A 23,172-nucleotide genomic window follows, 5' to 3' on the forward strand; every position below is an offset into this window, starting at 1 on the left:
CACATCTTCTTCATCTATCTATCGATGGAAACTTAGGTTGTTCTCATATCTTGACTATTGTAAATAATGTTGCAATAGGCATAGGGGTGCCTATATCTTTTCAAATTCATGTTCTCATTTTCTTTGGATAAATACCCAGCAGGGGAAAAGAACTTTTAAATCTTCCAAAGTGCAACTATATGCCTATTACAGTAGAACTCCTGGTCTCACACTGAATTTTGAAAAGACATTCAAAAAGGGATTCCTGTCTAGCTTAGTCAGTGGAACATGTGACTCTTGACCTTGAGGTCATGGGTTTGAGCCCCACATAGGGCATAGAGATTATTTTTAAAAAATATGTTTCAGTGGACAGGTCAGGCAGAGAAGACCTCAAGCTAACTAGCCAGCATGAAGAAAGACAGTGCGGGGAGCAAGGGGCCAACTTCATAGCAGCAATGTGGATAGAAAGAACAGAACACGAAGGTCCTGCCCAGGACAACCTGATTTGCCAGGAGAGGCAGAGGTCCAGGTGGAGTTACCGGAGAGGCTAGAAAGGGGTCCAGGCCATTAATTTTACTACGGTCTTTGAAGATGCTGGGTATCCTTGGACTGAAACTGTCCATGGAATGAGATATCAGCTGCTTTGTTTAGACTTCGTTGCTTTGTGGTCGATGCCACACCACAATACCTTCCACACCACCCACCCATTCAAAGTAACTGCCAGAATAATTAACATTTCTCAATTAAAGAATCAGAATGATTATCACAGAATTTTCAGAAAATAGAAAAGAACATAACAGGATGATTAAAATCACTCCAATCTCCAACATTTAGAGAGTAAACCCATGACATTTTGGCATAGTTGTATACTTTAATTAATTAGTTAATTAATTAATTTTTGTACATAATCTCTTCCCCCAGCATGGAGCTCGAAGGCACGATCCCACAACCCAGAGATTGAGAGTTGCATGCTCCACCAACTGAAACAGCCAGGTGCCTCTATTTGTAATTTTTTTTTTAATTTCTATATTTTATTTATTTATTTATTTATTTATTTATTTATTTATTTTTAATGTTTGTTTATTTTTGAGAAAGAGAGAAAATGAGCCAGGGAGGGGCAGAGACAGAGGAGGATAGAGGATCTGAGGAGGACTCTGTGCTGACAGCAGAAAGCCCAACGTGGGGCTCGAACTCATGAACTATGACACCGTGACCTGAGCCAAAGTGAGAAGCTTAACCGACTGAGCCACCCAGGTGTCCCCCAAATTTCTATGTTTTAAAAATATTGTGCGAGATTAGTTTGTACTTGCAATTATGTGACCTGACCATTTTACTTACACTATGAGCATTTTTCCATGTCATTATATATTACTCAAAAACATATTTTTAATGACTGCATAATATCATACTCTACAGATGTTCTTTAAGGCATTTTAAAAAGTGGCAATTTTACTGCCATCCTAGAAAATGAGAGTTAAAAAGTGGCAATTTTATTGCCATCCTAGAAAATGAGTGTCCTATCTTCAAAGCAATTCCTGGGATCCTATGCTAAAATAAAGCACTATCAAGCTGGATCCCAGAGATAAGCGTATTTTATGAACTACTGAAATGAAATATAAAATCCTAGCACAGGAAATAAAAAAAAACCCCACAAAACCCTAGCACGGGCTGTAATTTAAGCAAATAGAATCAGAATCTGGTACTTTTTCTGTCAACAAATAACTCAGAAAGCTTTTCCATAAAATTAAATAATGATGTGATGTGTTATCCACTACATTTGTAGCAGCATAATTACAATAATGAGACACATTTAATATAATGAGACTCCATATTTTTAAAATGCTAAGTCACGCCAAGCATGCTATTTGGTGTTGCCCAGTTATTAAACCATTTAATATTTCCATTTAAATTTTATGAGGTCCAGGAAGCAAAGTGAGAAGAAATTTTGTTGAATTATAAGCATATTAGGTGGGAAAATGAAAGCTTCTCTTGCATCCTCCAGAGTCAGTTAGCAACAGAGTTGCAAGTTTATAGCTTCAGTTAGAGTTCAGGAGCTCTCGCCAATGAATACAAATTTATGGCACTTTAAAGAGCATACTTAATATTTTATTTTCTTTCCTGTGATTTCAGCTACCAAAGTATTGCAGTAAATGTCACACTTGGGAACTTACCTGGGAAAACTTCCCCCAAACCATTATGGTGCCAGTACACATAAAGGTGATTAATGCTAAGACCGGGGCACTCGTGGCCAAAACAGAATATGGACATGGTATTGAAAAACCATTCGCTGGGAGAAAAAGCAGAGTCGGATTGATTAAGTAACACTGCACTTTCAGATCAAGAGTCCTGAGAAAGGTGTTGACCACACATTTTCCAGGAGGGGTCTTTGCTCTCTAGACTCTAGATTTTGTGATTAGTCATTTGATGCAGGGCAAGAGGGGAAACCAGCACATATTGACTGCAAAATCTGGGCTTTAGGAGAACCTGGATTCTAGTTCTGACTGCTCTCCCACAAATTGGCTGAATGGCTTTCAGCAAGTTTCAGAAATTCCCCAAACCCTGGTTTTCTTATCTGGCGAATGATAATGATATCACCTGTATCACAGTGTTGTCGTCAGGTTCCAACCAGACAGTATCTGTAAAGCACATAAACAGGAAGGTCTCAATACATGCTTATGTTCTTTGTTACTCGTCATCTATTATGCCTTGCCCTAGGTACTTTCCAGTTAAATTATCTGTTGATGAGGTGCTATTAGCACCTATTCACTTAGCAGCAGTGACCACAATTGCCTCCTCAAAATCCATTCCTTCCTTCTTTCTCATCACCAGAGCCACAATTTCATTTAGGACAGCAGTGTATCCAGATAAAACACTACATTTCCCAGCTTGCCCTGAAGCTGAGAAAGGCCACTAAGATTTATGTGGAAAACATTGGCTGGGGCTTCAAGGAAAGCTGGCTGTGCTTCAGAGGTATGCCTTGGAAGGTCAACAAGATGAATGAAGCTTCAGCCGCTTTTTGGAACTATAATGGAACAAGAAGTGCAGGGAAGAAGTTACAAAAAGTCTAGAATCCTGGAGGTCTCAGCCTTGAGCTTTTTTTTTTTTTTAATGTTTATTTATTTTTGAGAGAGAGACAGAGCATGAGGGGGGCAGGGTCAGAGAGAGAGGGAGACACAGAATCCGAAGCAGGCTCCAGGCTCTGAGCTGTCCGCACAGAGCCCGGTGTGGGCCTCGAACCCACAAACTGTGAGATCATGACCTGAGCCAAAGTCGGATGCTTAACTGACTGAGCCACCCACGCACCCCTAAGCCTTGAACTTCTTGAGACACTCAAGGGAAGTCAGCAACATTTTACCTCCCCAAACTTACTGTTTCTTGAGAGATATAAGCCTTGAATGAGTTTAGGTCACTATTACTTTGAGTTTGTTGTTATATGTTATCCCAAATGTAGCTCACTTTTCCCACACCGTATTAGAATCCTTGAAAAATGATGACACCTTCATCATTCAAAGGATCATTATAACACAGTCTCATTTTGTGAAGTAACCTGAATAAGTTTGTTTGTGAAACAAACAAAAAACCTGAGAATCTACCTCACCGTGTTTTTGTTAGAATGGAATGAAAAAGAAAGGGGTGCCTGGGTGGCTCTGTTGGTCGAGTGTCAAACTCTTTTTTTTTTTTTAACATTTATTTATTTTTGAGAGAGACAGAGACAGCGCGAGTGGGGGAGGGGCAGAGAGAGAGAGAGGGGGAGAGAGAGAAACCCAAGTAGGCTCTGCATCGTCAGCACAGAGCCCGATGCACAGGGCCCGATGTGGGGCTAGAACCCGTGAAACCGTGAGATCATGATGGAGCTGACACCAAGAGTCAGACGCTTAACCAGCTGAGCCACCCAGGCACCCCCAGAGTCAAACTCTTGATTTCGGCTCAGGTCATGATCTCACGGTTCGTGGGTTCGAAGCTCATGGTTTGTGGCATCCCAGGGTTGTGGGATCGAGCCCCGTGTTGGGCTCCTTGCTGAGCATGGAGTCTGCTTAAGATTCTCTCTCTCCCTCCCTCTCTCTGCCCTGCTCATGTGCATTCTCTCTCTCTCTCTCTCTCTCTCTCTCTCTCACACACACACACACACACACACAAATAATAATAATAAAATAAAAACATAAAAAGGAAAAAACACATAAATTGACTTGTCTAATACAGTCCCTGGCATGTGGTGATTATTTGGCTTATAGGGGCTAACACTAGAGGGCTATCACGACAGAAAACAAACTAGAAGAAAATCTTGCTTTGTCCTTGGAGTAGAAACCAAGGACAATCATTTTTATAGCTCATTAGTCGACATTCTGTATTATCATTATTTCCCTAAACTCATTGTCTGATAAATTCATTATTCAGGAGGATTCTAGCTCAGACGTGATTAAGAAGGCAAGGCATAAAGGAAAGTCGGTGGCTTTCTTCAGAAGGCTGGAAGCACAAGAGTGGCCTGTACGTATAGAGAGTGGCAGGTAACAGCTTGTAACCTCCTGTGGTTGCTTCTGGGATATGAGAGAAATCATGTAATTGTATCCCATCTCACGTTCCGAATGATTATGTCAGGTAGGATGTAGATTCAGAAAAGTGCAGCTGTGGTGTGGGCGGGGGGGGGGGGGGAGGGGGGGCGCCTGGGTGGCTCAGTCAGTTAAGCAGTTGACTTCAGCTCAGGCCGTGATCTTATGGTTCGTGGGTTCGAGCCCCGTGTCCGGCTCACTGATGTCAGCCTGTCAGCACAGAGCCCGCTTCAGATCCTCTGCCCCTTCTCTCTCTACCCCTCCCCTGCTTACTCCCTCTCTCAAAAAATAAATAAAAAACATTAAAAATTAAAAAAAAAGAAGAAAGGAAAGTGGAGCTTTGCCAGGTCCTGATGGCCTGGCTCCTCGTTTCCTGCTTCTCTACTCGTGCTGGGGTTACAATGGCAGTATCCCAACACAGAATGGGAACAAACTCGGTGGCTCTGTGTGAAGATTTTGAATGGTGGAAACACACACAAGGCCCTTCCTCTGAACCTGTGGCGGTCACGTGACTAACGGTCACTTTGAAACCCTCAGGGGGATGTCACTGCCAAGAGCCCCGAGTGAGGTCACCGTTCACGGGCTGAGGAGCATTTTTGCATCGGCCCAGTCTGCGTTAGCATCAACTTGTTTTTAGTTAAGCTGTAAAAAAGTAATAAGACGTCAGAGACAACTCCCAGACAATGCGTATTTGCCTCATCTTCAGTGGAGTCTCACTGGACTTTGGAGACAGGTTTCTCTGAAAATTCCTGGCCGTGTGCTAAGACACCTTCTTGCACAGCAACAGCGTTCAGGATGGTGTGCAAACCATGCAACGGATAAGGTTACTGCTTTCCCAGCATTCCGTCTTGCTTATTCCAACTATGACGTAATTTAAGTGGAAGGAAACGTTTTCTATGGCAGCCGTTCACAGAAATGTCATACGTATGTGGTGTAGAACTGGTAACCACACTCCAAAATTATAAACCATTTGGTGCCATCGTACAAGCTAACTCAATGCTCTGCTCTATAGGAGACACACCAAAGCCAATGGGATAACGGTGCTTCTGCACAATGGAGTCTTCCGCAGGTGAAAAAGGAAGAAAGAGGATCTCTCTGTCCTCACAGAAAGTGTTCAGCAAGATAGATTTTAGTACTAAAAGGTGGGTCCAGAACTCCATTATAGCATGCTATCTTTTGAGGAAGACAGGGTATGCATGTATGTATGTATGTATGTGTGTATATATTGACCAAGATTCTTTGCCTGACTAAACTTTACTAGGGCTCCCCATGAACCTTTTCCTCAATAATGATTCTTCCTTGTAGAAGTCAGTTTTAGCAAAACTCCTGCTAAGTCACCTTAGGAGAATTCCCCACCATGATAAATAGCTAATACATGTGTGAAATTAGCAGACTCGTCTCCAACATTCAAGAAACCAAGCGATTTCCAAGCCTTGAGACTATGCCCCTAGGTCCCATTTCAAGGCTCTAGACCTTGGCAGGCTTATTCATCCTCCTCAAGGGAGAGAACTTCTTCAGGACGACCTCTAGGGAAGTCATAAAAGAGATCTGCAAGGCCTGAGTAACAATTTCAGTCTCAGAAAGAACTGGATAGGAAAAAGCTGGATGTTTAATCCACTTAGATGGACTTTGGAAACAGCAATATGGCTGCTTGGTTGCTCCTAAGTCTACCTCTCAAGTCCTTGTGTATGGTTTACCCAGCATGACTCACCCTAGAAAGGACAAATTGCATGATATATTAGACAAACAGTGGTTTGGATCCTACCCACGGAGGAGAGTGGATTCTCGTTAAGCTGAATTAGCAAGGTTCTTGCTGATACCAGATTTTATAAGGAAGTGCACACATGGGCTGAGGAGAAGTTTCAGGAGCCTGACTAAAATTTTTTTTTATTTAAAAATTTTTTAATGTTTATTTGTTTATTTTTAAGAGAGAGCGAGCGAGCGAGCGCACGTAGGGGAGGAGAAGAGAGAGAGAGAGCCACAGAGTGTGAAGCAGGCTCCAGGCTCTGCACTATCAGCACAGAGTCCGACGCAGGGCTCGAACTCAGGAACCGTGAGATCGTGACCTGAGCCAAAGTCAGAGGCTTGCTTAACTGCTTAACCAAATGAACCACCCAGGAGCCACTGACTAAAGTTTGATTAAAGAATCTTTGTTAAAAACCATATTGTTTTAAATAATTTAAAAACATTGAATCAAATGAAAAGAATATTAAAGACCCAAATATCCTCTTTGGGTCTCTGGCTGGGTCCAAGAGTTAAACTGACATAACCCTGAAAGATTAACAAGAGAAAAGTATAAAATTTTATTAAGTCTTTACACTTACAGTGGAACCTCCACAAGGGAATGAAGCCTCGACGTGACCAGAGCAGGACATTTTTATACCTTTTAGACAACATAAGCAGAAATGTGTGAAAAACTGGGTTTCAGCTAAGGGTGGGAAATGGTGAAGTATTAATTAGGAAGATGAGAGTTAGGTGAACAAGGTTTGTGTGTACCCATCTCTTGGCCCCAAATCCCCTGTCTGCAGTAAGAATGTCTTCTCTCCTCCTGGCACAGGGAGGGCATCTTTTCACATGAGAAATGTATCTCCTGCTTTCAGGAGGACATAGGAGGGTCAGACTGTTTTTCTTGGACCGGCTCTTTCTCAAATGCCTTTAGTACAAATTATCCAATATGTCCATGTGGCATATTTTGGGGTGACATATTCTGGTGTCCTTCAAGAACAATCCTTTAAAATAAAAAATGAACTGGGGTACCTGTTTGGCTCAGTGTGCAGAACACACAACTCTTGATCTCGGGGTCATGAGTTGAAGACCAACACTGGGCTTAGAGCTTACCTAAAAAAAAAAAAAATCGAAAACAAACTGAAATTAATGAACCTAACTGTATGTCAAGCTGGTAGCATATACACACACAGAAAAAAAAAAGCACTTTAAGAGACTTTAAAATATAATCTTTTGCCTGCACATCCTTATGGAATATAATTTAAGAGCTTGCAAAGAAGTTTTAAACTGCAGTCTACAATTAATGTTAGTACAGATAATGGCCCAGCATCACTGTGGAATAATCCTGCCTAAAATATATTGAACCAGGGGCGCCTGGGTGGCGCAGTCGGTTAAGCGTCCGACTTCAGCCAGGTCACGATCTCGCGGTCCGGGAGTTCGAGCCCCGCGTCAGGCTCTGGGCTGATGGCTCAGAGCCTGGAGCCTGTTTCCGATTCTGTGTCTCCCTCTCTCTCTGCCCCTCCCCCGTTCATGCTCTGTCTCTCTCTGTCCGAAAAATAAATAAACGTTGAAAAAAAAAATTAAAAAGAATAAAATATATTGAACCAAATCTAATCAAGTCTCCGGATGTAACTATTGCTTTCTAGAAAATGCAGAGGATGGATAAAAAGTTAAATGACATTATGGGAGGGGTGGCTGGGTGGCTCAGCTGGTTAAGCATCTGACTTTGGCTCGGATCGTGATCTCATGGTTTGTGAATTGGAGTTCGAGTCCACGTTCGGCTCTGTGCTGACAGCTCAGAGCCAGGAGCCTGCTTCAGATTCTATGATTCCCTGTCTCTCTGCCCCTCCCCTACTCACGCACTCTCTCTCTCTCTCTCTCTCTTAAAAATAAGTAAACATTAAAAAAAATTTTTAAGTGACATTATGAGAAAGCAATCAGCCACATTCAAAGTACGTTACATTCTAAAGGATAAATGATTTGCCAACAAATCTATAAGTGTGAGGAAGAAAGGGGTAAGAAAAAATATTATAAAATAAAAGAGAATTAAGGGACATCATAACCAAATAAAATGTGTTGACCTTATTTGAATCCTGACTGCTTTTTTGACAATCAGATTAATTTTCATATGCACTGGGTATTAGATAAGTAAAGGAACCCTTGTTAATTTTACCAGGTATGACAATGGGAAAGTGGGTGGGTCAAAAATCTTATGTTAGTAGTGAGTAAGGTGATGATCATGGAAAAACTGTTGTGTTAGTTATCAATGCATGCTGACGTACTTACAGTTCCAATCTTATGATGCCTGGGTAATTAAAATACTCCAGTGTCCTAATACTAAACTAAAAGATTTAAAGAGAAGTAGGGATGTCAGACTGAAATGCTTCAGAGATGATCAGTAGGTCACAATGGGAAAGGTATTCTTTGGTTTAAGCAACAAGGAAGTCACTGGAAAATTTAAGAAGATGCAGACCAGATGATTTGGAGTTTAATTAGTGAGGGAGGGTTTCGAGCGCCGAGATCCGAGACGGTGAAATTTATTTTTGAAGAGCTGGAAAGACACTAATAGAAAAAAATAAAAGCCATTGTAATAGCACTAGTAACTAGTGAGGTTTCAGATAGGTTGGTTTGCTGCCTTTTTCTTTTTTTAACGTGAAGCAAATCTATAGGGAGGAAAGGGAGTTCTCTTTTTTATTTCTTTCTTTCATAATTTGGTCCATAACACCATACTCTCTCTTTTCCTCTGCCAGAGAGACAGTGTTCCAGAGGGTGTATTGTCTTGCCCCCCGGGTCCCAAAGGAAGTAAACTTGGAGCAAATCTTCCAGCCAAGGCAGGATGGATGGGTAGTGAGGTAGGAATGAATCTTTCCTGTTTTAAGCCACTGACATTTTAAGGTTTGTTATTGTAGCAGAACTCAGCCCATCTGACTTAGGAATACTTTTCTTTTCTTTTCTTTTTTAAGTAAATTCCACGTCCAAGGTGGGGCTTGAACTCACAGCCCTGAGATCAAGAGATGCATGCTCTAAGGACCAAGCCAGCCGGGTGGCCCATGGGATACTTTTTAGTATAACAAAATCTAAAAGATGCTTAATGAATTCTGATAGCAGCTTTTCTCAGCGAGACATTGGTGACAACATGTCTCCTATGTGGCTGAGGGAGGAGTTCGTGTCACCCACCGTGCATTCTCCCTGTGTCCCATAGTTTTCTGTGTCTCCTGTGGCAGGAACAGTGGCAGGTAATCATTGGCGTTTGTCTGTTGACTCCAGGAACAGCTGCACGACTGTTCTGTTTCCAAAGAAGATTTTTGCATATCTTTTCACAAGAATGGTTGCAGCCGCAGGATGAGGCACTGCAGAATTAGGAAGTCTCAACAAGAGGCCTTGGTAAGCGTTCAAAGAACATGATTGAGGAAAGGAAAGGTTAGAAAATCTGACTCAGTCCACGCCTGGAAATTCTGAGAAGCGAGCGCGATGGAATATTAGGGACTCCTTCCCCATCTGGAGGCAGGATCTGGAATTTGTGACCTGCCCTGATCGTGCTGACGTCACGCAGGCACTGCAGTGGTAACTTAGCAACTCTGCCAGCTCTCCCTCCGTGGAGCCCACTGTGCAGGAATGTGATTAAGTCGCCCGTGGCACCAAATCCTAGCTAATGCTTCAGAGGACCAGGCTTTGTCTTAGAAATATTTTCCAGTGGATAGAAAAACAGCTCTTTCTGGCTCACTGCAGGGTCTGTCTTTGAGGGCGAATGGAACTGCTGAGATGGCAGTTTATTCCAGTGAGGTAGCCTCAGCCAGCTGCTGGGAGGCTGAGCCCATTTACCCTACGGGCAGGTTTGCCAAGGTAGCAGGGATCCCTCAACAGCCTCAGCTGGGTTCATCCAGGATTCAGACTTGCTGTGGCATGATCTGGGAGGCTGGCAGGTGCCGGGGGCTGGGCTTTGGGCATCAGGAGCCTCGTGGAAAAGAAATTCACTGATTTGGCTCAAAGACAGTGAGAGAGCAAGTGCTGGGGGCCAGGGGCTTTCTGAGGGCAGCATGGTGGGTGTCTGTCACTCAGATTGTCCTCTGTGACTGCTCTCTGGGCTGCGCTCCTGAGTCCTGGGAGGAGGAGCTGCACTTAACATCGAGTGGAAATGGACAGAGCTGATCCACTTGTAACCTCAGACGTGCAAAGGGGCAGGAGAGAGTACTCCGAAGCCTCATCTGAGCGCACCCTGCTCTTTTGATGTCCCACAGGCTCTTCCCACGGCCACCTCTGATCCTGCCCCCATTGCACTCCCTACTCACCCTCCACTTTGGTGGCCAGTTACCAAGAGGGCCCTGGGTTCCACCTCAAGGGCCTAAATACTTCATTGCCTAAAAGGCTTTCTCAGGCCCAGGCCCAGGGGCTGAATGCGTTGGTGCCAACCTCCAACTGATGAGGGACATAGACAGGTACATAACACTCCCCCCACCCCAGCTTTCTAACCCTGCCTTGGGACAATTCTGGGGCAGTTCCACACAGCTCCCCAGGGGTCCCAGCGGGACCCAGACAAACTTGCCCACACCGGTAATCCTCTCATTAGCATATCTTTCACTGGCTGCTCTCTCCGGCTCCGAGCTCCCTTCACTCCCGCCTTCTCTTCTGCTTCCTAGCAACCCCTCCCAAACAAACTGCCTGCACCTACGCCCCTCCTGGGGGGGGCTGCTTTTTGGGAAAATGTAAACCAAGACACCCACTCTCTGTATTACCTGCCTCACCACCAATTTAAATTCTCTAACCTCCCTTCATTCTTCAGGCCTTTCTTCTTGTAGCTGATGTCGAATTCATACCTCCACCAAAGCAATGCACCACCTTCTTTGTAACATGCCGCATAGCGACCTAGAGATGCTGTGTTTTTGAAATTTCAGTCTTCCTTTCCGCTCTCCCCCACCGGCGTCTGCATGTAGAAAGAGGCAGAGGAGACAATTCTTTGTCTCTTGATATGAACTGTGCATGGACACAGCCCCTTGAAAGGTAGAAGTCACTGCTGTGAGCTTGCTTTTCACTATTTTTACTTCCACCCAAAAGGGTATTTTCCTCACTGGATGCTGCTGGGGAAGGCAGTGGACGCAGTGACTCACGGGGTGAGAGCAGGAAGGACATCAGATCTTGGCGACATCGAGGTAGCTTCGGAGGCCCTGGTGCCCGATGTAAATGTGGAGTGAGGCAAATGGAGGGTTGCTTCAAGAATACATTGAAGGCACCCACCAGAGATGAGCAGCACCTTTGGGAGGAATTTGAGGGAGGCCTGGAATTCCCACAGCACGGGCGAGAATGGAATTGAAGCCCTCCTTTTAGACACTGTCCGTCTTGACTGGTGTGGCCCAGAAAATTATGCATTATGCTAAGACAGCTGTGATTATTCCCCATGTACTCTAAATTGCTTAATTTGGCTGAGTGGATACACACTAATCCATTCCCTGGTGAAGCAGACACAAAGGGATATTTCCCCATAAAGCGAAGCATGATGGCAGATATGATGGGAGACTGGGGGAGCCATCATGGTTGAACTTGGGTAGAAACTTAAGGCGAAAATGCCACAGAGGTGAGGGCTCCTTGGCATCCTGAAGAAAGCCTAGCATTGGGAATGATTTGAAAAGGTGAATCTGTTAAGAAAAACTCAGCCAGGTGATAGTGTAACTTAATTCTTTAAAGGAATCAAATTCAGAGAGAGTAACTTTAAGGCCCCACAACATCGAGGCCCCACGTGGGGCATAGAGATTACTTTCAAAAAATAAATAAAACGAAAAAAAAAAAGAGAAAGGATTTGTAGTTTCATCAGATTCTTATTGGGGAATCTGACCCCCAAAAGATCAAAAACTATTGGTATACTTTAAGAATACAGAAACCAAGGCATCATATAAAGCTACCTACATGCAACCTCTGTCCTGTTTCTAATCTCGTGTGGACTGTACTTAGAACAATAATGGTAACAGCAACAGGCGTCACCACCACCTCAATGAGGATCGTGACAGCCAAGCAGACTTAACGTGCTATTGTATATATGGAAAGCGTGGGTTTTGTACTCAATGGTAATAGACTCAAATTCCTATTTATATTGCTATTTAATAATTATATGACCTTCTCCTGGTAACTTCATCCCTTTTTGCCTATTTTCTCATCTCTAAAATGGAAATCCTATCTCAAATGTTGCTGTGATGATTAGTATGGATATGTGTGGCCTCCCTGGAATTCTTTCTTAGAAATTTTTTTTTTAATGTTTATTTATTTTGAGAGAGAGCGAGAGAGCAGGGGAGGGGCAGAGAGAGAGAGAGAGAGGGAGACAGAGAATCCCAAGCAGGCTCTGCACTGTCAGCACAGAGCCTGACCTCACAAACCGAGAGAGCATGACCTGAGCCCAAATCGAGAGTCAGACACTTAACCGCTTAACCGACCGAGCCACGCAGGCGCCCCCGGGATTACTGCTTTTACTGTCAGAGCCCTCTGTCACAGGATGTAGATGGGTTGCCATAAAGGTTGGGGTTCGTCAGAGAGATCAGAATCTACTCGAGCTGGTTTCGGTAGAAGAGTCATCACAATTTGGAGGGCTGAAGAAACAGATTGCATACTGAGCGTCTAGAAAGGAATCTCAAAGCCAAACCACAGAACTAGGACACCCCGGAAGCTGCTGCATATCCTGTGGGCAGGAGGCCATCTACTCAATCGGGAAGCTGCAAAGAGGATTGCTGGCCGGGAGGTCATGCCATCGTTATTTCGTCATGAAGGCGTCGTGAATTGGAGGTCGGCCTCCACAGCTACGGGCTTCAGAACCACAGCACACCTATGACAGTAGACCCTGCCATCTGAAGGCAGTGCCCGGAGAGAAACCACATACCTTTGCAGATAAACCGCATACCTCTGCGACCACTTATGAAACAGGAGCATAGAAACAACAAAAGCAGGGCTCTTACCTCATAATCTGATTTGAGGAGCCTAAATCATAGCCAGGGCTTTTTAGCTCAAGGGGGTTTGGAAAATGTAGGATTTTTTTTTTCTTTAATCTTTTCATCATCTCATATGGGGGGGCACACTAGAGAGAGATTAGAATGCATGCTTAGCGCTAATCTGCCACATGCACTCCGGAATGTTTGGTCAAGGTATTTTTATGTTTATTTTTTAAAAGTTTCTAATGTTTGTTATGGAGAGACAGAGCATGAGCCATCAGCACAGAGCCCGATGCGGAGCTGAAACGCAGAGACCGTGAGATCGTGACCTGAGCCGAAGTCGGCCTTTAACCCGACAGCCACCCAGGCGCTCCCAGGGCATTTTTATTGTTATCTTTTTATTATTTTAAATTATAAAAGTAATACACATGAATATATTCACTTTGCAGAAGATGAGAACAAAACAAACTTATGGAGTAAAAAGTGAATGTTCACCTCAGTTCCTGCCTTATTTCCTGTCAGGAAATTACTGACACCAATTTACCTTGCCTCTGTGTTACATTTTGACTGTACACGTATCTCTCTCTATGGGTACAACACACATATCTGAGATGAAAAGCAAACAAACAAAAAAAACATAAATGGGGCACCTGGCTGGCTTAGTCAGTAAAGCATGCGCTCTTGATCTCAGGGTCACGAGTTCAAGCCCCACATTGGGTGTCGAGATCCCTAAAAACAAACAAACACCCCAACACCCAAAACACCAAACCAAACAAGCAAAACACACATAACTATGGTTAACAGCAGTTCAGAACTTTGCTTGGAAATCTTTTCATGTCAGAACATAAAGATCTACGAGTTGGGAAACTTTCTGTGAAGGGCCAGATAGTAATAATTTCAGGCTTTGTGGGCCACATGTAGTCTCTGTCACTTCTTTTTTGTTGTTGTTTTTTACAATCATTACAAAATATGAAAAACCTTCTTAGTTTGGAGGCCACATAAAACAGGTCACAGACCAAATTTGGCCTGTGGGTCATAGTTTGCTGACCCCTGAGCTAACCTTACTCTTTTTAATGGCCGAATAGTGTCCTATGGTATGAATATATCATAGTTTCAGTGGTGGGGGGGGGGAGGTCAATTTTCTTGCTGAAATATTTAGAGATTTTACAATTTTTTTTAATTGCAATGTTTTAATTTATTTAATTTTTTTTTTTAAGTTTTTATTTATTTATTTTGAGAAAGACAGAGACAGTGTGAGCAGGGGAGGGGCAGAGACAGAGGGTGAGAGAGAGGATCCCAAGCAGACTCTACACTGTAAGCGCAGAGCCCAATGTGGGACTCGAACTCACGAAACTGTGAGATCATGACCTGAGCTGAAACCAAGAATCGGACGCTTGGCCAACTGAGCCACTCGGGTACCCTTAATATTTTTTTAATGTTTATTTATTTTTGAGAGAGAGAGACAAAGTGTGAGCAGGGGAGGGGTAGAGAGACAGGGAGACAGAATCTGAAGCAGGCTCCAGGCTCTGAGTTGTCAGCACAGAGTCTGACAAGGGGCTTGAACCACAAACTGCAAGATCATGACCTGAGCCAAAGCCAGATGCTTAACCAACTAAGCCACCCAGGTGCCCCTTTAATTGCAATGTTTTAGAAAAAAACACCAGCATAGGGGCGCCTGGGTAGCTCAGTCGATTGAGCATTCGACATCAGCTCAGGTCATGATCTCAAGGTTCATGAGTTCAAGCCCCGCATCAGGCTTGCTGCTGTCAGTGTGGAGCCTGCTTTGGGTCCTCTGTCACCCCCTCTCCCCACACCTCCCCCGCTCATGCTCTTTCCCTCAAAAATAAATAAAAAACATTTAAGAAACCACACCAGCATATATTTCTCATGAATATGTGTGTAAATGTTTGTACCTATGTCTCAGAAGTGGAATTTCTTGATCAAAATGTATATTCAGCCTAAGGTTTCATATACACCATCAAATTCCCCTTCAAGAAGGCTTTTCCAATTTAGACTGACACCAGCATTACATGAGAAACTTGCTTTCTATCACTCTTCCCAGTCCATAATATTATTCCTGTTAAACTTTCATTAATTCGATGGGAAACAAATCACACAGAAAGTATAATATTCTTTTTCTCAGTAGTATATTGAATTTGCTTAAAGATAGCTCTATTGAGGTGTAACTGACTTACAAAAAACTGTACATATTTAACATATATAATTTCATGAGTTTGGACATATGAACACATGTATGCACCATGGTAAAGGTAACAAACATACCCATTACCTCTAAGTTTCCTTGGCTGCCTTTGTGTGTGTGTGTGTGTGTGTGTGTGTGTATGATCAAAACATTTAACATGACATTTACCCCATTTCTAAGTGCACAATACAGTATTGTTAACTATAGGCACTATAACACTTACTCATCTTGCATAACCGAAATTTTCTCTATTCAACAGCAACTCTCATTCCTGCCTGTCCTCAGCCCCTGGCAATCACCATACTGTCTTCTGCTTCTATAAGTTTGATGATTTTAGATACCTAACGTAAGTGGAATCATATAGTATTTGTCTTCCTATATGTGAATTATTTCACTTGGCATAATGTTCTCCAGGTTAATCCATGTTGTTACATATCATGAGATTTCCTTCTTTTTTTTAAATTAATTATTTTGAGAGGTACAGAGAGTGTGCAAGTGAGGGAGGGGCAGAAAGAGAGGGAGAGAGAGAATCCCAAGCAGGCTCTACACTGTCAGTGTGGGGCTCGATCCCATGAACCTCTAAGATCATGACCTGAACTGATGTCCAGAGTTGAGCACTTAACCGACTGAGCCACCCAGGTGCCCCTCCTTCTTTTTTTAATGCTGAAAACGTATTTCTTTGTATGTGCACACCACATTTCTTTATCTATTCATTTGTCAATGAACATTTAAGTTGTTTCTATGTCTTACTATTGTCAATAAAGCTGCAATGAACATGGGAGTGCACATGTCTCTTTAAGATCTCAATTCCAGGGCGCCTGGGTGGCTCAGTTGGTTAAGCATCTGACTTCAGCTCAGGGCATGATCTCGCAGTTTGTGGGTTCTAGCCCTGCAATGGGCTCTGTGCTGACAGCTCAGAGCCTGGAGCCTGCTTTGGATTCTGTGTCTCCCTCTCTCTCTGCCCCTCCCCTGCTTATGCTGTGTCTCTCCCTCTCTCTCTCAAAAATAAACACTAAAAATTTTTTTATTAAAAAAAAAGATCTTGATTTCAACTCTTGGATATGTACCTAGAAGTGAGATTACTGGATCTCATGGTAGTTCTATTTTTAATTTTTGGAAGGACACCCATACTGTTTTTCACAATGACTACACCATTTGACAGCATGCGAGGGTTCTACTTTCTTCAAATCCTTGCCAACACTTGTTAATTTTTATTATGTTAATAATAGCCATCATGACAGATGTGAGGTGTTATTTCATTGTGGCTTTGATTTGTGATGATTAGTGATTTTGAACATCTTTTCATATACTTGTCAGCCATTTGTATGTTTTCTTTGGAGAAATGTCTATTCAAATACTTTGTTTTTAATTAATTAATTAATAAGTTTATTTATTTTAAGAGAGAGAGAGCGAGTGGGGAAGGGGAGAGAGGGGAGACAGAATCCCAAGCAGGTTCCCCACCTTCAGCACAGAGCCTGACGTGGGGCTCAAACTCACAAACTGTGAGATCATGACCTGAACTGAAGTCAGACGCTTAACCTACTGAGCCACTCAGGCACCCCTGCCCATTTTAAAATCAGGTTATTTGTTTCTTTTGCTATTGAGCTGTGGGAGTTCCTTTTCTAGTTTGGATGTTAACCTTTTATCAGACCGATGGTTTGCAAGTATTTTCTCCCATTTCTTAGGTTGCCTTTCATTCTGTTGATTGTTTCTTTTGCTCTGCAGAAGCTTTTTAGTTTGATGCTAGTCCCATTTGTTTATTTTTGCTTTTGTTGCTTGTGTTTTTGGTGTCACATCCAAAAGGTTTTGGTGTCATATTCAAGATGAATATCAAAGAACTTTTTTCCTGTGTTCTCTTCTGGAAGTGTTATGGCTTCAAGTATTACATTTAAGTCTTTAATCCATTTGGAGTTAAGTTTTGTGAATGTTGTAAGATAGGGGTGCAATTTCATTCTTTTGCATATGAATATCCAGTTTTCCCAACACCATTTATTGAAAAGATTATATTTTCCCATTCAGTTCTTGGATCCACTGTCAAATATTAGTTGGTCATATGTGCCTGGATTTATTCCAGTGCTCTGGAATTTATTCCATTGGTCTATGTATATGTTTTTATGCTGGTACCATATAGTTTTGATTATCATAGCCTTGTAGTACAGTGTGAAATCAGAAAGTGTGATGCGCCTAGCTTTGTTCTTCATTCTAAATATTGCTTTGGCTATTCAGGCTCTTTTCTTGTTCCATATGAATTTTAGGATTGTTTACTCTGTGAAAAACAACATTGGAATTTTGATAGAGATTTCATTGAATCTATAGATGATTTGGAGTCGTATCGACACTTTAATAATATTATTTCCTCCTATCCATGAACACTGGATGTTTATTCCATTTATTTCCATTTTTTTCTCAATTTCTGTTATCAATATCTTACTGTTTTCATTATACAGATCTTTCACCTCCTTGGTTAAATTTATTCATAAATATGTTATTCTTTTTGATTCTATTGTAAATGGGATTATTTCTTTATTTTTCCTTCAGATATTTCATTATTAGCATATAGAAATGCAAAATTTTTGCAACAAATTTTTGTACATTGATTTTGTATCATGCAACTTTACTAAATTTGTCAATTAGTTCTGACAGTTTTTTTGGTGGAGTCTTTAGGCTTTTCTAGATATAAGATCATGTCATCTGCAAACAGACAATTTTACTTCTTTCTGCTTTGGATTCTGTCTATCTATCTATCTATCTATCTATCTATCTATCTTTGCCTCATTACTTTGCCTAGGACTTCTAGGACTATGTTCAATAGCTGTGGTGAGTGTGGACACCTTTGTCTTGTTCCTGATTTTTGAGGAAAATCTTTCACTGTTGAGTATGATGTTGGCTATGGGTTTGTCATACAGGGACTTTATTATGTTGAGATATAATCATTCTATACCCAATTTTTAAGAGCTTTTTATCATGAAAAGGTGTTGAATTTTTGTGAAATGTTTTCTTCTGCTCTGTTGAGAAGATAATATGATTTTTTATCTTTCATTCTATTAAAGTGGTGCCTCATGTTGACTGATTTGCCTATGTTGAAACATCCTTTCATTCCAGAGATAAATCCCTCTTGATCATAGTGTATGATACCTTTAGTGTGCAGTTAAATTGGGTTTGGTAGAATTTCGTTGAGAATGTTTGCATCTATACTCATCAGGGATATTGTCCTACACTTTTCTTTTCTTGTAGTGACAATTGACTTTGGTTTCATGGTCATGCTGGCTTCATTAAATGAGTTTGGGAGTGTTTCCTCTTCTTCAAATTTTTGGAGGAGTTTAAGAAGGATTGGTGTCAATTCTTCTTTAGATGTTTGGTAGAATTCACCAGTTAAGCCATTTGGTTTGAGTTTTTCTTGGTTAGAAGGGTGTGGATTATTGTTTCAATCACCTTAATTGTTACTAGTTGTTCAGGATTTTGATTTCATCATGATTCAGTCTTAGTGGATTGTATTTTTATCCATTTCTTCTAGATTATCCAATTTGTTGGCACACAATTGTACATAGTCACCTCTTATGATCCTTTGTATTTCTGTGGTGTCAGCTGCAATGTCTCCTCTTTCATTTATAACTTTGAGTCCTCTCTTTTTCTTGGTTAGTATAGTTAAAGGTTTGTCAATTTTGTTTATCTTTTTAAAACCCCAACTCTTAGTTTTATTCTCTTTTTTTATTGTATTTCTAATCTCTATTTTATTCACTTCTGGTCTAATCTCTATTATTTCCTTCCTTTAGGTAATTTTGGGCTTAGTTTGCTGTTCTTTTCCTAATCTTCAAGGTGTAACGTTAAATTGCTTTATTTGAGATTTCTTTCTTTCTTTCTTTCTTTCTTTCTTTCTTTCTTTCTTTCTTTTCCTTTCTTCCTTCCTTTTTCTTTCTTTTTAAATAAATATAAGCACTTATCACTATAAACTTTCTGCTTTGGGGCAAGGCTGTCTGGAGCCATGGGAACCCAACCCCTGCCCAGTAAGGCAGGCCTATAACTTCAGTGGATCCAGAAGGTGGGACCACCTTCCCAGTTGGCCTGGAGGGCAGAACACGCAGCCAAAGATTATTCATGAACCTTGAGTTTTAATGTTGTTTGCCCTGTTGGATTTTGAACTTCCTTAGAAACTGTCACTCCTTCCTTCTTTCCTTTTGGAATGGGAATGTCTACCTTATGTCTGTCTCACCATTGTATTTTGGAAACACTCAACATGTTTGATTTCACAGGATCACATTTGGAGAGGAATTTGCCTCAGGCTGAATGTTTTTTAAAGTTTGTTTTATTTTTGTATTTGGTGGGGGGAGGAGCAGAGAGAGAGGAAGAGAGAGAAAAAATCCCAGGCAGGCTCCATGTTGAGCCCCATGCGGGGCTTGAACTCATGAACCTGTGAAATCATGACCTGAGCCAGAATCAAGAGTCAGAAAGCTTAACCACCTGAGCCACCCAGGAGCCCCACCTCAGGCTGATTTATATGGTATTTAGAGGAAACTTTGGGCTTAGACTTTGAGCTGACATTTGGTAAGGATGTAGATCTTTGGGGTCCAGAGACTGAATGCTTGTGCCCTCCCGAAATTCATATGCTAATCTCCAATCAGATTGTATTTGGAGGTAGGACCTTTTGGAGGTGATTAGATCATGAGGGCTGAACCATCATTAATGTGGTTAGTGCCCGTATTAAAAGTTGCCCTAGGACTCTGTGCTGACAGAGTTCTCCCTCTCTCTACCCTCCCCTGCTTACGCACGCTCTCTCAAAATAAATAAACATTAAAAAAAAAAAAAAGTCGCCCCAGAGAGCTCCCCCTGCCCCACTTCTGACATGAAAGAACACAGAGAAAAGATAACCATCCAAGAAGCAGGAAATCAGCTCTCATCAGACATCTAATTGGCCAGCACCTTGATCTGGACTTCCCAGCTGCCACAACTGTGAGAAATAAATTCCTGTCATTTATAAGCTACCCAATCTATGGCATTCTGTTATAGCAGGCTGATTGGACTGAGATAGGAGTTATGATGTTTTCCAGTCCAAGCAGCCACCTCTATTCTCCCCTGGGATGCCAGACTGTGCTGGACTGGTCAGAGCTTCAAGATTGGCAGATAGAAGCTAGTCTTTGGGGAACACCGTTGGAAAACTTGAGAGCTGGGAGTTTCTTTCTGATTATATATATGTATGGTGCTGCACAGGGGACAGGGTCTCTGGCACGAGGATGTCCTGAATCTCTTAAACAGCTTGATGAGTGTGGCTTTATTCTCTCAAGCAATAGGAGACTTTCAACTAGTTTCTGATTTCTCACAAAGGGAACTATTGACGACGAATCAGTGTGTTTTGGAGGGGAGGAGGGTCCAGGACTTCTTACTCTTCCATGTTGCTGATGTTACTTAGTCATTTAGTTTTTTAATTTTGATGTGAATCTGGCAAGTTCTTGATCCTCTTTGAGCCTCATTTCTTTTTATGCATCTAACAAGTGGAGGTGGGGTTGTTGTGAGTACTAAGTGAGGTAATGTAGGTAGGTCCTGTGGGCTTTACTGGCTTCCATTCCCAATGGAGCAGAAGCCCGGCTCTGCTTCATGGAGTGGCCAAGGGTGTCAACATTGGTTTGACAACCACACCGATGAATTCAAACATATTCTCCCTCTCCTACTCTGAAAACCACCACCTTGGCGGAACTGCTGACCTTCCTCCAGCAACTACTTTCTCCTCTGAACCCATCCCCCAGGCACAGGCTCTCCTCCAGGCACTACTGATGTTCTGCACCGGCACGTGAACCTTCATGTCACCCACAAAGAGGCACTCTTCAAGGATCAGAGTATGGTCTCGTGTGAGGTGGCAGGTGGACAGAATGCTGTCTCCTTATGTCTGTTATTAGGGGTATGGTAGGAAAGCAGGGTTACTCCTGTGCCCGAATCTTCTAGCACATATAAAAGCTCTATCTCCTAGTACTGTCAGCTTCCTCAGGCTCCTTCCTCAGTGAAGGACTAAGTCCGGGTAATTCGACAAACCCCGTCATCTCTGCTCCCTTCCTTGTTAGGCTCAATGTTCTCCCAGCAGTCTCTTCATTGCCTTCTGCATATATTTTCTGGCAAGAAGTGTCCCATGGTTTTCTAGATGTGAATAGGCATGTATGAATCAGAGCACAAATGCACTGATGAGGCTCAAACGGCGGGTTCTGCTGTACAGGTTAAGCACCCAGCCTTCAAAATTGGTAAAAACCACTAGCCCTGAGTTTGGCTCAAATCATCTTTAACTGAGGCACAACTTTAACTGAGGCAGTTTCAAGGTCATTTGCGACTGGATTTGACTCCAACTCTACTGATTTCCCGATTCCATGTTCATTGATTTCTGTTCTAATTCTTATGATTTCTTTTCTTCTGCTTACGTTGGATTTGAGTTGCTCTTCTTTTTCTAGTTTCCTAAAGTGGAAACTTAGGTCACTGATTTTAGATCTTTCTCTTTTTCTAATCTATGCATCTGCTCTCACTGCATCCCACAAACTTTGGTATGTTGTGTTTTCATTTTCATTTAGTCCAAAATATTTTTAAATTCCCCCTGAGACTTCTTCTTTGGCCCATGTGTTATTTAAAAGTGTGGGTTTTTGTTTTTGCTTTTACTTTCAGAAACTGTTGATATTCTGTCAACCTTATTTCCATTTTCAGTTTAACCGTCTGTGGAAGGACAGGCTAAGCACACTCAATGGCTGTTCCTACACATCCAGGAGCCTGGGCGGTGGGAGCCAGACCAGTCCTCAGCGGTGGGCTGTATGCTCCCGCCTTCCTGAATTCAGGGAACTGCTGAATAAGTACAGAGGGCACCTCACATCCATCCATGACCTTAAGTAGGGTACCAGTAAATTCGGGACCTGGAGCAGTCTATTCACCCTGACGTTTCTCCTTGGCCACAGCCTTTTCAGCAGTGGCTTGCTCTTCCTTTCCAATCTCCTTAGGATCTCTGTGGAAGTAGAGATCAGGTATGACCTCCCGTGGGTGCTCATGGGAGGTGGTGCCACTCATGCATAGAATTTCCTGGGTCAGCATCCCCTACATCAGACCCATGGAGCGAGGGCTCTTGTTTGCAGGGGGTGACAACACTACTTAGCTTAGAGGACAGTCTGTGTTACACAGAGCGGTGGTAGGCAGGTGGACATTTGACACCTCGGTCAAAAGGCTGGTGGTCAGTTCTGGAATCAGTAACCTCCAGAAGTCATGGCTCCTAGAAGGCTGTCTGGATCTGGTTAGTGAAGGTTCCAGGAGTGAAGCACCAGCAAAGGGGTGTCTCCAGGGCAGCAGCAACTGGGGCAGAGCTCACTGGCCAGTATTCTTGGATGAGATGACTCTGACATCAGCCGGGTTTTCAATGGCACAAGCTGCCGGCAGAAGCTTCTCTCAGGTTCTCCTCAGACTTATGACGAAGGTGCTGTCACTTTTCCTTTTACAGATGTACTGTTCCATTTGGGAGTCATGGTTGGTGTCACTTAAGTGGGTCTGTGCTGCAAGGAATTTGAGGGACTTCCGTCTCTTCCATCTGCGGGGTATCAGGGGCTCCACACATCGTGAACGCTTCCCTTTATGTTATGATGGAAACCTACTCTGGGTAGTGCAGAGAGGCTAAAAGTGTATTTTTTAATCTCCCTACACATTGTAATTTTCCAGGTATCTTTGTAATTGATTTTCATTTTAATCCCATTGTGGTCTGAGAGCAGACAATACATAATTTCTTTTTTATTTTATTTTATTTTATTTTTTAAATTTACATACAAGTAAGGGTATAGGGCAACAATGGTTTCAGGAATAG

At 42.4% G+C, this 23,172-nt stretch overlaps 1 protein-coding gene across 2 annotated transcripts in view; it reads right to left on the minus strand.

Moving 5' to 3' along the window:
• CMKLR2 (chemerin chemokine-like receptor 2) overlaps window positions 1-7,302 on the minus strand; it is a 68,610-nt gene extending 61,308 nt beyond the window's left edge. For both annotated transcript variants that reach the window (XM_045480929.1, XM_045480928.1), the window contains exons 1-2: window positions 7,284-7,302; window positions 2,575-2,615 (exon numbers count right to left, since the gene is read on the minus strand). The gene's annotated coding sequence lies outside the window, so the exon portion shown is untranslated. The remainder of the gene's footprint in view (window positions 1-2,574; window positions 2,616-7,283) is intronic.
• Between the last annotated feature and the right edge of the window lie 15,870 nt (window positions 7,303-23,172).

This window comes from Leopardus geoffroyi, chromosome C1 (genome assembly GCF_018350155.1).
Source record: "Leopardus geoffroyi isolate Oge1 chromosome C1, O.geoffroyi_Oge1_pat1.0, whole genome shotgun sequence".
Lineage (NCBI taxonomy): Eukaryota > Metazoa > Chordata > Mammalia > Carnivora > Felidae > Leopardus > Leopardus geoffroyi.